General features: G+C 38.3%; 1 pseudogene; it reads left to right on the plus strand.

Moving 5' to 3' along the window:
- Window positions 1-1,080: 1,080 nt before the first annotated feature.
- LOC147498518 (cysteine--tRNA ligase, chloroplastic/mitochondrial-like) overlaps window positions 1,081-15,500 on the plus strand; it is a 31,536-nt pseudogene continuing 17,116 nt past the window's right edge.

Below are 15,500 nucleotides of genomic sequence, written 5' to 3' on the forward strand. Positions count from 1 at the left end.
GCTTACTTTTTTCCCAAGAGTCACCGCGGTTGTTTCAAGAGACACCACTCACCTATAAATAGTGGATGAATTTGGAGAGAAAGACAAATCGATCACACGCACATCCGATTTTTCTCTTCTCCCCGTTCTTAGTCAAATACTATGTTGTGTTCGGCCGATTCAATAGAATTGAAGTGCTAGCTTTCTATGAAGGAAATACATTCTATCTTGGGAGACAGGTTTCCTATCAACCTTCAAGCATCGTGAGGGGAAAATCTGTCTTAAGGACACAATTAATATCTACACTAGGCTCGATTTAACTAAGAAATATAAGACACGCATAAAGACAAAAGGTTTATATAGTTTGGTAATTTGTAAAGAGTAAGTACAATTAAGTTGTATATTAATCCTAACAACTTAAGACGGATATCTTTTTCTTCTTTTTCTTGAATATAATTTGTTTTGTTTTCTTTTCTTTTTTGGTTTAAAGGAATAACAAAGTGTGGTTGTATTTAAATATGGCAACACCACCGGGTTACACCAAATTCTATCGTTCCTATCGCTAGTTCCCCATTCTGTTCCTCATGGGGAGAAGCCCGAAAAGTTCAATGGAACTAATTTCAAGCATCGGCAATAAAGATGCTCTTCTATCCGACTATCCTTAACTTGGCATGGTTTCGTGGGATAAGGCTCCCGATGTAAGCCCTAATGAAACCGACAAAGGAGAAGGTTTTGGCCAAGGATGATTGGTTTCATGCTGATTTCTTGTGTAGAAATTATGTCTTTAGTGGGTTGGCTGACTCATTGTACAATGTGTATAGTGTGTTCAAGATTGCTAAAGAACTTTAGGATTCGTTGGACAAGAAATACAAGAGTGAAGATGCTGGCATGAAGAAATTCATAATTGGCAGATTTCTTGATTTCAAAATGACGAATAGTAAGACTGTCATAAGCCAAGTCCAAGAACTTCAAGTAATCCTCCATGATGTCATTGCTGAAGGAATGACCCTAGGAGAATCTTTCCAAGTGGCTGCTATTATTGAGAAATTACCACCATTTTGGAAGGATTTTAAGAACTATCTTAAGCATAAATGCAAAGATATGAATATTGAAGAATTGATTATCCATTTAAGGATAGAGAAAGATAACCGCCTATCTGAGAAGAAGGGCAAGGATCCCATGGTGGCAAAGGCCAATGTTGTGGAAGGATCAAGTGTTAAGGGAAAAAGGAAGCACCAAGACAAAGCTCAAGGTGAAGAGAGTAAGTGATACAATGCCTACTAAGTTCAATGCCTACTAAGTTCAAGGGCAAGTGATACAACTGTGGGAAGGCTGGACATAAGGCAAGTGAATGTCGCAAGCCAAAGAAGTACAAGAAGCAAAAGACTAAAGCAAATATGACAATGGACACACTTTCTAACAATGTTAATGACATGAACCTATCTGCTGTGGTTTCTGAATGTCTTATAATTGGAAATGAAAGGGAATGGTGGGTGGATATTGGTGTTACTCGCCACATATGCTCCAACAAGTCGATGTTCACCACTTATCATGCTGTGAAAAAGGAAGAACAACTCTTTATGGGAAACTCTTCTCGCCCAAGGTTGAAGGCAAAGGAAAGGTGGTGATAAGGTTGACTTTCTACGGAAGGAACTAACTCTGAATGAGGTGCTCTATGTGCCTATTACATTCGCAAGAACTTGGTTTCGGTCGCATTTCTTTGGCGAGCAAGAATGGCTTTAAGTTAGTCTTTGTTTCTCGATAAATTTGTACTAACTAAGAATGATGTATTCGGTGGGTGGGTAAAAATATCTTCTTCGGATGGACTCTTTAGGATGTCTTGTTTTACTATTGCACCAAAGAGCCAATAAAGTTGAATCTTCGCTTTACTTGATTGAGAGTTCACATGTATGACATGGTAGATTAAGACATGTTAATTATGTTACTTTCATAGATTAATTAATTTAGACTATATACCAAAGATAAAAATAGACCTCACGCCATAAATGTGAAACTTGTGTAGAATCCAAATTAACTGTGATCATCCTTTCATTCCATTGAAAGAAGTACTGAACCTCTAGACTTAATACACATAGATATATGTGATCTTAAGCACGCGTGCAACTAGAGGTGGTAAAAAGTATTTCATTACTTTTATTGACGATAACATTAGATATAGTTATGTTTACTTGTTAAGAAGTAAAGATGAGGCAATTGAAGTGTTCAAACACTAAAAAATGAAGTTGAAAACCAACTAAGCAAAAAGATTAAGGCTATAAGTAGTGATAGAGGAGGTGAATATGAATCACCTTTTGAAGGTTTATGTTATGAACATGGAATCATTCATGAAACTACGACTCCTTATTCACCTTAATCAAACGGTATTGCGGAACGCAAAAACCGAACTCTAAAAGAGATGATGAATGCTATGTTGTTAAGTTCTCGTTTACCCTAGAATTTGTAGGGGGAAACTTTGCTTTCCGCTAATTACATTCTCAACAAGATTCCTAACAAGAAAACACTTAAAACACCATAAGAATTATGGAAAGGTCATCAGACTTCCTACGATTTCCTAAAAGTATGGGTGTCTTGCTAAAGTGGAAGTCCCTAAACCTAAGAAGGTGAAGATAAGACCCAAGACTATTGATTGTGTGTTCATTGGATATGCAAATAATAGTAGTGCATATCGTTTTCTGGTTCATAAATTAGAGATTCAAGATATACATGTTAATACGATTATTAAGTCAAGGAATGCTTCATTCTTTGAAAATACATTTTCGTATAACATGTGTATAGAGCCAAGTTCAACAAAGAAAACTTTAGACGCTACAACTAGTAACCATCCTACACAAAGCAAAATTGAGGAGGAACCTAGACGTAGCAAAAGGTCAAAGACGTCAACGTCTTTTGGACCTGATTTTCTAACATACTTGTTGGAAAATAATCCTTAAACGTTCAAGGAGGCAATGTCATCTCTAGAAGCTACTTATTGAAAAGAAGCAATAAATAGCGAGATTGAATCCATAATGCAAAATCATACATGGGAATTGGTGGATTTACCAACAGGTTCCAAGATTTTGGAATATAAGTGGATTTTCACAAAGAAATTTAAGACTGATGGATCAATCGACAAGTATAAAGCTAGACTTGTGGTCAAAGGCTTTAGACAAAAGGAAGGATTTGATTATTTTGACACTTACTTTCCAGTTACAAGAATAACTTCCATAAGAATGCTAATAGCAATAGCATCAATACATGGATTTGAGATACATCAAATGGATGTAAAGACGATATTCTTGAATGGTGAGTTAGATGAAGAAATATACATGGAACAACCCGAAGGGTTTATTACTCTTGGACAAGAAAGGAAACTTTGCAAGCTTGTTAAATCCTTATATGGATTAAAGCAAGCACCTAAGCAATGGCATGAGAAATTTAACAATGCAATATTGTCAAACGGTTTCAAAATAAACGAGTGTGACAAGTGTGTTTATGTTAAAAGCACTCAAAAGGGATGTGTCATTGTTTGTCTCTATGTAGACGATATGCTAATTTTGGGTAGTAATATGGATGTCATAAAAATCTACCAAACAAATGTTGTCTAGTAAGTTTGACATGAAAGATTTAGGTGTAAGCTGATGTTATCCTAAGAATTAAGATCTCTAGGGCCGGAGGATGGACTTGTTCTATCACAATCTCATTACATTGAGGCGATTCTTGAAAAGTTTAAGAAATATAACATCACACCAAAAGGTTACCGGTTGACGTAAATCTTTATTTAGCCAAAAATACCGGAGATAGCATATCTCAACTAGAATACTCTCTTATACTTGGCAGTTTAATGTATGTCATGAACTGTACAAGGCTTGACATAGGATACTCTGTGAGCAAGTTAAGTCGATATACGAGTAATCCTGGCAGAGATCATTGGACTGCCATATTGAGAGTTTTGGGATACTTAAAGTATACTAAGAATTTTGGTCTACACTATACAAGATATCCAACTGCCGTTCGAAGAAATGCTATCGATGCTAATTGGATATCGACACTAAAGACTCAAAGTCCACAAGTGGATATATCTTTTCTGGTTGGAGGTGCAACTGTTTCTTGGAAATCCTCAAAACAAACGTGCATATCGAGGTCCACTATGGAATCAGAGAATTCATTGCATTGGACAAAGCCGGAGAAGAAGCGAGTGGCTTCAAAATTTCTTAGAGGATATTCCAAATTAGGCTAAACACATTACCAGTGTGTATACACTATAACAGCCAATATGCTATTGGTAGAGCACATAGTAGCATGTATAACGGGAAGTCTCGACACATATGTCGTAGACATAACACCGTTAGACAATTGCTCTCAAATGGAGTTATCTCAATCGACTATATAAGGTCAAAAGATAACATTGCGGATCTGCTTACAAAAGGTTTAACAAGAGAGCAAGTGGAAAGATTATCAAGGGGAATGGGCTTAAAGCCTTTGAGATAATCAACCAAGAGTCATAATAATGGAAAAACCAACCTAGTTGATTGGAGATCCCAAGATTTAGGTTCAATGGGTCAACTAAATTATGTTTGTGACTCAGTTAGCACTGGAGAGTAATATTATACTCTAACCCATTCTTATATAAGACAGTGTATATTTGCCGCGAGAACTAGGATAAGTCAAGCTTTTAATGATTTACTATATCTTGGAAAGTTATGTTATCCAAGTGGAGTAATGCAGGATACTCTTTATAGAAATCACCTATGTTAGTGCGAAGTGGGGCCGCTTCTATGAGAATTTTAAAAGGAAAATGTCTTAAAAGCACTATCTGAAACCAAGAAGTGTTCAAGGCCAAAATGAATACAAACGTGAGAAGCAACATTATTCGAGAAGGTACTGCGTGAAGATGATTATCTAGGTTTATACAAACGGCTGACAGTTCAAGGACATTAATTGAAGTCTACTGATCGTCCAATTAAATCCGATCGTCTTTCACTAAGGCAAGTTCAAGGCCTCCCATGCTACTTGACTTGATGTGGTATCTTTTCATTTATAAAAGAACAAAAATCCGATGTTTATGATAGAAGAAGCCAAATTTTCATTCATGTGGGGGATTGTTAGAAAAATGGATTTGCACAAATCTATTGAGATATGAATAAGTAATTTGTCTCCCAAGAGTTATCCCACATTGAGATGAAATGGGTTTCTCTTGAAACAATGCGTAAAGTGAGAAAAACCTTTTCAAAAAGATGTACTAGTTCGAACAAATTGCATTATGCGAAAAGGTCGCGACCTTCGAAATGTGCATTGGTTCAAACAAGCAGCATCATGCCGAAAAGGTGTGACCTTTTGAAATAGGCACCGGTTCGAAATAGTGCTTTATACCGAAATGGTGTGTCTTTTTGAAACATGTGACTTTTCAAAGAATTGCTTACTTTTTTCCAAGAGTCACTGTGTTGTTTCGAAAAGGCACCACTCACCTATAAATAGTGGATGAATTTGAAGAGAAAGACAAACCAGATCACACAGAGTTATGATCTTTCTCTTCTCTCCCTATTCTTAGTCAAATACTATGTTGTGTTCGCTGATTCTATAGAATTGAAGTGCTAGCTTTCTATAGAAGGAAATCTATTATATCTTGGGAGACAGTTTCCCATCAACCTTCAAGCATCGTGAGAGGGAAAATCTGTCTTAAGGACATAGTGTATCTACACTAGGCTCGGATTTAACTAAGAAGTACAAGACACATACAAGACAAAAGGTTTAACGTTAATCGGCATATGGTGTGAAAAGGCAGATCATGATAAATGATCTTGAAGAAACAGAAATGACCTTAGTTTGTGGTGGATCCGGTGGGGAAAGCTAGAGAAGTGGAAGAGAAGAATTGCGTTGAGGTTGAGAGAATTAGTGCTATGCATGCCAAGAAGAGTGGAATGGCGGGAGGAAGAGAAGCGAGCGGAGGGGAGAAGAGAGAGGTGGAAATGGGAATAATGGTTTGGATGGTGACAAGGTTTTGAAAGTTTCTTGGGAAGGGAATGAGGATGCTTATATTGCTGAGAGATTGAAGGAGTTGTTTAAGGAGTTTGGTGAAGTTGAAGATGTTGTTATTCGATTTAATAAGAAAAGGAGAACGAGGTATGCGCTTGTTGTTATGGCAAATAAGGATTCAGCGGTAAGGTTTTTTTTTATCTTAGTCTTGATATATGTAAAGGTATGATTTGGTCAGACCTTATAATTATAGGATAATTAGGGAAGAAGGAGGTTTGATATGGATTTGATTGAGTTCGTTCCGAACGAACTGCCTACGTATCTAGCTCTCTCAGGGGGAGCCAGAATCAAGTCAGACGAAGTTCGCTGAATTCCCTCCCCCCTTTGGTGCTCCATGGATTTAATGAGATCCACCTTTGGTGCTCTATTCATTGATGATATTTAATGCATGTATTCATGTTCATTTTGTAACCATTTGGTAACTCATGACTCTTGAGATGACTAATTGTAATGATCCAATAAGTTAGTCTCAAGATATGATCAATGATAATGACATGTGTTGCAAATATATTGATGACAATATATGTCCCCCACACAACCCCCTCTCGTTAGGTCATGCTTTCTTAAGAACGATCTGACGAGAGAAATAATTTGACACGTGTCTAAGTGGAACAGTGAGCATGTTGGAGGGTGTGTGAGTGTAGGTCTAGGACCTTTAGTGCTTAAGTAAACGTTATGCTTGAGTGGGCGTAGGTCCAGGGACCATGTAGCGTTTATGTAAGTGTTCTGTTCCAGTAGGTCAAGGGACCTTTTAGCGCTTATGGAAGCATTCTGCTCGAGTGAGCGTAGGTCAAGGGACCATTTAGCGCTTATGTAAGCGTTCTGCTCCAGTAGGTCAAGGGACCTTTTAGTGCTTATGGAAGTGTTATGCTTAAGTGAGCGTATGTCAAAGGACCATTTAGCATTTATGTAAGCGTTCTGCTCCAGTAGGTCAAGGGACCTTTTAGTGCTCTTAGAGAGCGTTATGCATTGAATTGATCCTAGAAGTGTAGGTCCTTAATTAGCGAGAACTGATGGGCTATGTAGCCTCTGAGCTCGAGTGAGTGTAGGTCCAGGGACCTTTTAGCGCTTATGTAAGTGTTTTGTTCCAGTAGGTCAAGGGACCTTTTAGTGCTCTTAGAGAACGTTCTGCACTGAATTGATCCTAGGAGTGTAGGTCCTCAATTAATGAGAATTGATGGGCCATGTAGCCTTTGAGCTCGAGTGAGCGTAGGTCCAGGACCTTTAACGCTTATGTAAGCGTTACGCTCCCGATAGGTCAAGGGACCTTTCAGCGTTGAGCTATAAAGTCCAGGTTATATTTCTTGCTTGATGGCAATAGCGATCCCCATCCGGAGATGGTTGTGGCTAGCTCCCGTTTGTAGATTGATTGACCTACACTAGATTTGCACTGATTGTTGATGCTAGCCCCAGCTCGAGTATGCGTGTAATGTCGATCTATAATAGATCGGGCTTTAGACATAGAGGTTAGTATTATGATCAAGGTTCGACATTTAATCGAACTTTTGTAAATTTGGAGGCGGTCTTTTTTTTTTCTTACATAGGTTGCTCATTCATGTTGCATTGCCACCATTTCTAATGGAAGCGTAATAGTAAGTTCAATCCAAGAACATAAATAGTATCCTCGGTGTATGTAATGGCTAGCGAATAGCTTGCCAATTCTATGAGCGAAGCTGAATTTTTGTTTGATTGACTGATCACAATTAATTTCTTGACCAAAGGCACAATGGAATTAGTAGTTCCCGTAGATATGCATAATTTATGCAAATATGTATGCATGCTCCCACAAAACGTTGAGTTATATCATTGGTATCTATCGTTCTTAATCCATGGCTACCACAACAGGCAAATGAATCATACGTTGGTAGGTAAGGGCCACCGTTGAATACGCATTACTATGTTCAGTCGGCATGTAAAATAATGGAGTCCGTATAATGGTAGCCTTGATAGATAGAGTCGCCTCTAGCCAAGGGCATAGAAAGGACTAACATGGCATGTTCCACTCTTCATAAAAAATGATATTGAATGCAAATAATCACTATTTTTACACAAGATTGGCAAAGGCGAAAGCCCCTTTGTTCAATTTTGAACGACCTCCTTCACCAACTAATGAGAAGTTAAGTAATCCATGTAGTACCAGCTCCATTTGTCTATTTTAAACAAAGATAAATTGTATTCAAGTAAAAATCAGTTTGAAGAAGATATGTCTCTGTAGAAAACCTTGACCAGCTTAAAATTTTTGATTCCGGTGTTGAGAACTAACGACTTCACCAGCACATTAGGCAGTAAATGCGACTAGGTATAATGCATTGTAAATTGAGAAGTGAACAAATAGTCTCGAACTAAGTAGTTCGAAATGAAGCAAGTGATTCTTTGCATTTTTTGCCGCAAACTGCATTCAAAGTTGCTTTCACTTTCGTTAATGCTTTCACTTGTTGTCCGCCAATTTTGCACGCCAACTTTTGAGAACGACAGTTCACCACTTCCGTGGTCTTGAGAAAAAAACTTTGAATTAACGAAAGAAAAGTTGAATTTTCAAGAAATTTTCCTCACGCAGACAGCCAATGTAAAGGTATGATTTGGTCGGACCTTACAATTATCGAATAATTGGGGAAGAAGGAGGTTTGGTATGGATTTGATGAGTTTGTTCGGACGAACTGCCTACATATCTAGCTTTTGGGGGGGCCGAGAATCAAGTCCAGGGCGTAGTTAGTTGTTTGGATTCTGTAATTGAATGGTCGATGACCTTAATGTAGAAGATGGAGAGTGGAGAAGAAGCATCCCCCCTTCTTTAGAGAGTGGAGAGGAAATATATAGAATTCCTTCTCCCTTTTGGTGCTCTATGAATTGAATGAGATCCACCTTTGGTGTTCCATTCATTGATGATATTGTAATGTTCATTTTGTAACTATTTGGTAACTCATGACTCTTGAGATGACTAATTGTTATGATCCAATAAGTTAGTTTTAAGATATGATCAATGGAAATGACACGTGTTATGAATATATTGATAACCCCAAAATATATGTCCCCACAGTATATATATATTTTTAATCTAGTTTATGTTGATGTTGTGATATTTGTTAGGTATCTGCAATAGGGATTGGGGAGTGTATGTGGGGATCTTAATAAAGCTGCAGCGGTTGAGGGTTCATCTGTTTTCCCTCCAAGGCACGTGGAACCTGAACCTTATATTCCGGTTGTAAACAATCTTGTTGGTGTATCATATCTGGCTAAAGAAGCTTCAATTCTGGATAAGCTTATGAAGGTATGAATATGATAGTTAGGAATGATTGTAACATTACAATGCTCTTTAGTAAAATAGAAAGCGACAAAATAATAGGTTTCCTCTTGAAATACAGAGTTGTTATTGAGCAATTTTATGAACTGTGTGGTTGTAGTATCATATACCACTAGGAACTAATGGTCATTACAGAGAATGATTTTTTCCCTGCTACTCTGGCATATATATCCATCTTTTACCCTTTTGTTGATACACCAAATGTTGCAGGTTCAAAGTAATATTTAGACTACAACGAGCAGTTCCAAATTTTGTACATGGCAATTCGTGTACCTTTATACTACTAATATCTAGTTAAATTATATTTGAAAAGAAATTGATTTAAATAGAAAATTGAATTTGTTTAAGATAAAATGATTTCTTAGGTTTTGCAACCCAGTAATTTACAAATTAGTTACAGAAAAGATTTCACATTTTGATGAATGATGTTATCATACAATTCCAGAGATGACATGGTTACTGGTTAGTCTCGGAAGAAGTGGCGATGAAGTGCATCAAAGTGTGTCCAACATCTAGAAAGTAGAAATATAGATAAGATTTAGGGATGGCAGGATGTGGGAGTTCGAGAGATGATTTGTGTAGCAACGTTTTTGTATGTTATTTCTTGCCTATGATACTCGATATTAAACATGACATTTGTAATTCATGTATATGAGGGGTGAAGGTTTGTATTGGGTTTTGTTCATTGTATAACTTTCGGAAAGTGAATTTCCCAGGTAGCACTCAAGTCTTAATTTTAGACTAGAGGTTTCACTAAGAAACTGACCCACCTGTATACCACATGCTACTTGCTTCTTGAACATTACAGCAAAGAGAATAATTTTGTTTTCCTTTCTGTATTACACAATCTATGTTTGTCATTATTGCCCAATCTCTTATTTTTATTGGAAATGCTCATTCTGATTCGTCTTATCACATTGGTTTAACAGGCAGCAGAAAAACAAAAATGATGGGTGTCGAAGAGCTAAGCAGAATTGGCTTGCATAGTTGTATTACATATGTTTCACGATCTTTCCTAATTCGGGTGCAAGAGGTATAATTCACGTTTTGTTTTTGAGGAAAGGAAAAAAATAACCTGAGATGTTGGACTTTGTTTTCTCTTTTATGGTTTTGTATACGTACCTTATTTCCTTTATGTAAAGGAACGTTTTAGTTTTCTCTTACATACAAGATTAGGAGGAAAAGGTGGTTAAATATTGGAAAGACCGAGTTCGTTGTTGAGCGAACTGCTTACGTATTTATCTCTCAATTCTGAGGGGAAAGAAGAATCAGATCTAACATAGTTCATGTAGGGGGTATTTATAGTTGTTGAGCATGAAGATCTGCTTTTAAACACGATGTCTTGGACGAAAGTCGGATGTGTGGTTGAGATCGAGGGGATATGTGTAGGGCTGGTGTTGGTAGGAATTCCGTAATGATGGGGAGTGATTATAGTAGTTCATATATTGCGGTAAGAGTTGTCCTGGTAATGATTGTATCTGGACAAAGGATGACGTCATGAGATAGAACGCTCTACGTGAGGATGTGTGAGCTGATCTGTTCTAGAGCGATCTCGTAGCTCAGGTGTGTGAGATGATAAAGTAGGTCGCTCTAAAGGCAGTTCGGGGAACGAAGTCATAAGTCGGTATGGTATTTCCGTTATGCTTAACACATGCTTGATATTCCTAAATGAGAATATCACTCTCTCACACAGCCCCCTCTCAGTAGGTCGTGCTGTACATTGAAGTGATATGCTGAGAGAAAACGGTGGCGCATGTTGAGCATGAGTGAAGAAGCAAACTGATGTGAATGAAAATACCAACCATGCTATGGAGGTCGGTTCGTGGTGCATGACGAACTGATGTGGAGTGATAATTGGTACATGAGCGAATCTGAGCAGTTGAGGAGAAATTGCGCCGCCCCTTTTTTCGGGATTTGAAAAGACAGTAATGCATGTCATTTGCTTATGCTTAACTACTTGTACCTATTGTTTTGTCCACAATAAATAAAGCATGTAAGGGCTAAGAAGCCTGAGAATTAGCTTAAGGAAGCGTTTTGCTCGTAGAAAGCATTCCACTCGTAGAGAGCATTTTCACTTAGTTGATCCTAGAGTTGTTAGTCGTCAACTAATAAGAACTGTATAGGCTATGGAGCCTGCTAGCTCGAGAGAGCGTGGTAGCTTTAGAAAGCGTGTTGCTCACGAAAAGCATGTTGCTCATCGAGGGCGTTCTCACTGAGTTGATCCTAGAGTTATAGGTCCTCAACTAGTGAAAATTGGAGAGACTATAGAGCCTATGAGCTCAAGAGAGCGTGTTAGCTTAAGAAAGCGTGTTACTCACGGAGAGCGTGTTGCTCGTAGAGAGCATTCTCACTGAGTTGATCTTAGAGTTATAGGTCCTTAACTAGTGAGAATTGGAGAGGTTATGGAGCCTATGAGCTCAAGAGAGCGTGTTGCTTGCGGAGAGGGTGTTAGCTTAAGAAAGCTTGTTGATCGTGGAGAGTGTTCTCGCTGAGTTAAGCCTAGAGTTGTAGGTTTTCAACTAGTAAGAACTGTATAGGCTATGGAGTCTAGTAGCTCGAGTGAGCGTGTTACTCGTTGAGAGCGTTCTCACTGAGTTGATCCTAGAGTTATAGGTCCTCAACTAGTGAGAATTGGAGAGGCTATGGAGCCTATGAGCTCAAGTAAAAGCGTTATACCCAAAGTGGGCGTCAGGACCTAAGTGAGTCTGCCTGCGCTAGTGAAATGGCGGCTCTAGTAAAAATCTCCCGATTTGGAGATCGCAGAGTGATAGCTAGCCTTGAATTGGCCTAACTATAGGTAGCCCCAGTTTTGGAGCTTTGATTGACCTCGGGTCTTGTCAATAGGATCGAGGCTTTTGGGTCTTGACAACAGAGTCGGGCGACCTCCGGGTCTTGTTAACAGAGTCGAGGCGACCTCAGGTCTTGACAATGGAGAGGGCGTGACCTCCTCCAGGGATGTAGTTGATAGCTAGCCTTGAATTGGCGTGACTATAGTTAGCCCCAGTTTTGGAGCTGGATTGACCTGTAAAAGATGCGAGCTAGTACCAAAGAGTTAGTATGAACTAACAGTAGTAATTTTGGAGATGCATGGAGTATAATAACATAACTGAACATGTTTAGATGGCAATAATGAGCCCCAGTCCGGAGATGGCTGTGGCTAGCTCCCAGCCCCTAGTTTAGAGCTTGATCGACCTGTAAAAAATGTGAGCTAACATCATTGAAGCGGTAGTAATTCTGAAAATGCATAGAGTATAATAACTGCACTATAGAGTGCAAGACTCTGAATGTTTCGAGCTATGTGTTGACTAGGACATGTGCTGCCATCGTACATTGCAAAGCATAGATTTGAGCTTCGAGGCTTGCCATGCTTCGTGAGCTTGAGGATTTTAGTTTATGTAAAGTGGTTTCTCAAGAAATTGAGACCATAGATAGCGCCAATGTAAATGAGCGTTTTAGTTTTCCCTTACATACAAGATTAGGAGGAAAAGGGGGTTAAATATTGGAAAGACCGAGTTCATTGTTAAGCGAACTGCCTACGTATCTATCTCTCGATTCTGAGGGGAGAGAAGAATCAGGTCTAATGTAGTTCATATAGGGGGTATTTATAGTTGTTGAGCATGAAGATCTGCTTAACACGTGTACAAACGAGTACAGATGTGTGGTTGAGATCAGGGATGCGTGTAGGGCTGGTGTTGGTAGGAATTCCGTAATGATGGGGAGTGGTTGTAGTAGTTCATATATTGCGGTAAGGGTTGTCCTGGTAATGATTGCATATGGACAAAAGATGACGTCATGAGATAGAACGCTCTGCGTGAGGATGTGCGAGTTGATCTGTTCTAGAGCGATCTCGTAGCTCAGGTGTGTGAGCTGATAAAGTAGGTCGCTCTGAAGGCAATTCGGGGAACGAAGTCAGAGGTCGGTATGGTATTCCCTTTATGCTTAATACGTGCTTGATATTCCTGAATGAGAATACCACTCCCTCACGTACACTTCCTTTGTTTTACAACTTCATGTTAATGAATTTAATTTAAATACCACCCTGATGCTTCATACCTAGAAGAACATCAAAATTGATATGTAATTGGTTTGGCATGAATCTCGTCACTTGTTTTATTGGATTTGCTAGTAATATTGCTACTAAAATAATGTTTAAGTACATTTGATCATCTTTATCCTCCTTTACTATATCATCAAGCTTACAGTCTCGTGGAGGATGGAAAAATCCAAACATGATCATTTTCGCTTACACAAATTTTGGACAAGTAATCAGCTACCTGATTACGTTCCCTAAGGGCACACAATAGAAGTATATAGCAAACCTATCAAAGTTTGAACAAAGGACATGTACTTAATTGCAACTTTTTTTTATTTGTTTAACGAGAAATAGGTCTTGACTGGCAATTTGTCCTAACTTTTTCGTAGAAGCACCATATGTTTCTGCCTTCCTCAAAGTTCTCCTTTTGGTGATCTTCCTCTGCATAGGTGGTACAACCTTTTAGGCCAGTACTTCACTACTCTCTTGTATTGGAACTTTGGAAAAAACAAAGAACATTGCAGTAAACCCTTACATAAATGAAAGTGAAAAGGTTCTATTGGAGGTAGTGTTTGCGGATGTCATCATATTAATATAAATTAATTTGTGTTGCATAGTATTGCACTAGGTTGTCTAAAATGAGTTGGATTTGTTGGAGTTATCCCTCACATGAGAATGAGAAAGAGGAGAGAAAGTAGTACTATTCATGTGAATAAGTTTGAGCGCGCGTGTGCGCTCAGATTGGTCGTGACCAAGGCGCGCCCGCTCCCTTGTCGTGAAAAAGAAGATATATTTTTTTCAGTCTCTCACGAAACAAAGTTACTGGACTTTTGGTTTGAGGAAAAAATCAGAGGGCGCACGCGCGCTTGATTTTGCCTTACCGAGAGCGCGCCCGCGCTCATGTCTATATTTGCAGACTTCTATTTCTACAGTAACCGCGAAATTGTGGGTTACTATAAATACCAAAAGTAAAGTTTTTTTGGAAAAAGAGTCACGAATTGAAACCCAATTTTGAGAGCTATCAAAATTGAGAAAGAGAACCTTTGCAAAGAGAAAAGCTTGTAAGGAGAGAGGAGTGATCTAGTAAGGTGGAGAGACTTGAGAGGAGTGATTATAATCTTCCTTCCCATACTTATAAAAGCATTAACTCTTGTGGAAGTAGGCATCATTGGCCGAACCACGTTACATATTTGTGTTATGGTATGCTTTATATTTTCTTTGTATTATTATTTGTTTGTGATAGTTGTTTAGATAGTTGGGCATGCTAGGTTAGTTGTAGTGAAAATTTAGATTTTTTGTCTGGAAATTATAGTTGGTCCAAGAGCAAGTTATCTTAGTAGTGGGGATCGATTGGAATCGTTGTCCCCAACATAATTGATTACCTGAGAATAATCACGCGCTCAGGTTTGTGATTTTTCATGCCTATAATTGTGTTGCTTGCTTGTTATTAGGTGTGGTCCATTAAATGGTATCTTGTGGTCTACTTGCATTATGTTCAACCTCATTGCGTCTTGATATCGGTTGTAGCTAGCGAGGCGACTATTATTGGAAGTTTGAACTTAGCTAAAGTATTATAAGCTTAAAAGCAAGTCCCAAGCAACTCGAAATTGTGCTAGCATGATCTGAACCACCACTCGTCATACTTGGAGGTTGACATTATTGTACACCTGAATAGATTCCGAGTTTTTCTCTAAGAATTTGTGATTACTTAAATAAGCATTGATGTAGTTGGAATCCATTATTATTGTTTGATTCTAATATACTCCTGCTGTAAAGTTATTTCTTGGATTCATTAACTTCTTTCTAAGTTGTAGCTACATGTTCAGTGCACTGCTATCAATATTCTTTCTTCTTATTATTCTTTCTTGCCATCTTATACGAACTTATATGTAAAATAATTGGGCCAAGTAAAATTGAATTGAGTGATTAAGATGGAATTCAGATAAACTGACGAAGTGCCGAGCTACGTGATAAGAGCCCAAAACTGTAGTTTTAACTCCTTAACAATAATACTTTTAGACCAATTATGCGAGTAATAAATAAGAGTTAATATTGATTACGTGTTTTTATGTATTTCAAGTATTGGAGTCAATTATGTGCAGAAATATGTCACTTTGGCGAGATAAAGGAGCAAGGGTTGGTTGCTAAAAAGTT

The sequence above is a fragment of the Coptis chinensis genome, chromosome 5 (assembly GCF_015680905.1).
Source record: "Coptis chinensis isolate HL-2020 chromosome 5, ASM1568090v1, whole genome shotgun sequence".
In the NCBI taxonomy this organism is placed as follows: Eukaryota; Viridiplantae; Streptophyta; class Magnoliopsida; order Ranunculales; family Ranunculaceae; genus Coptis; species Coptis chinensis.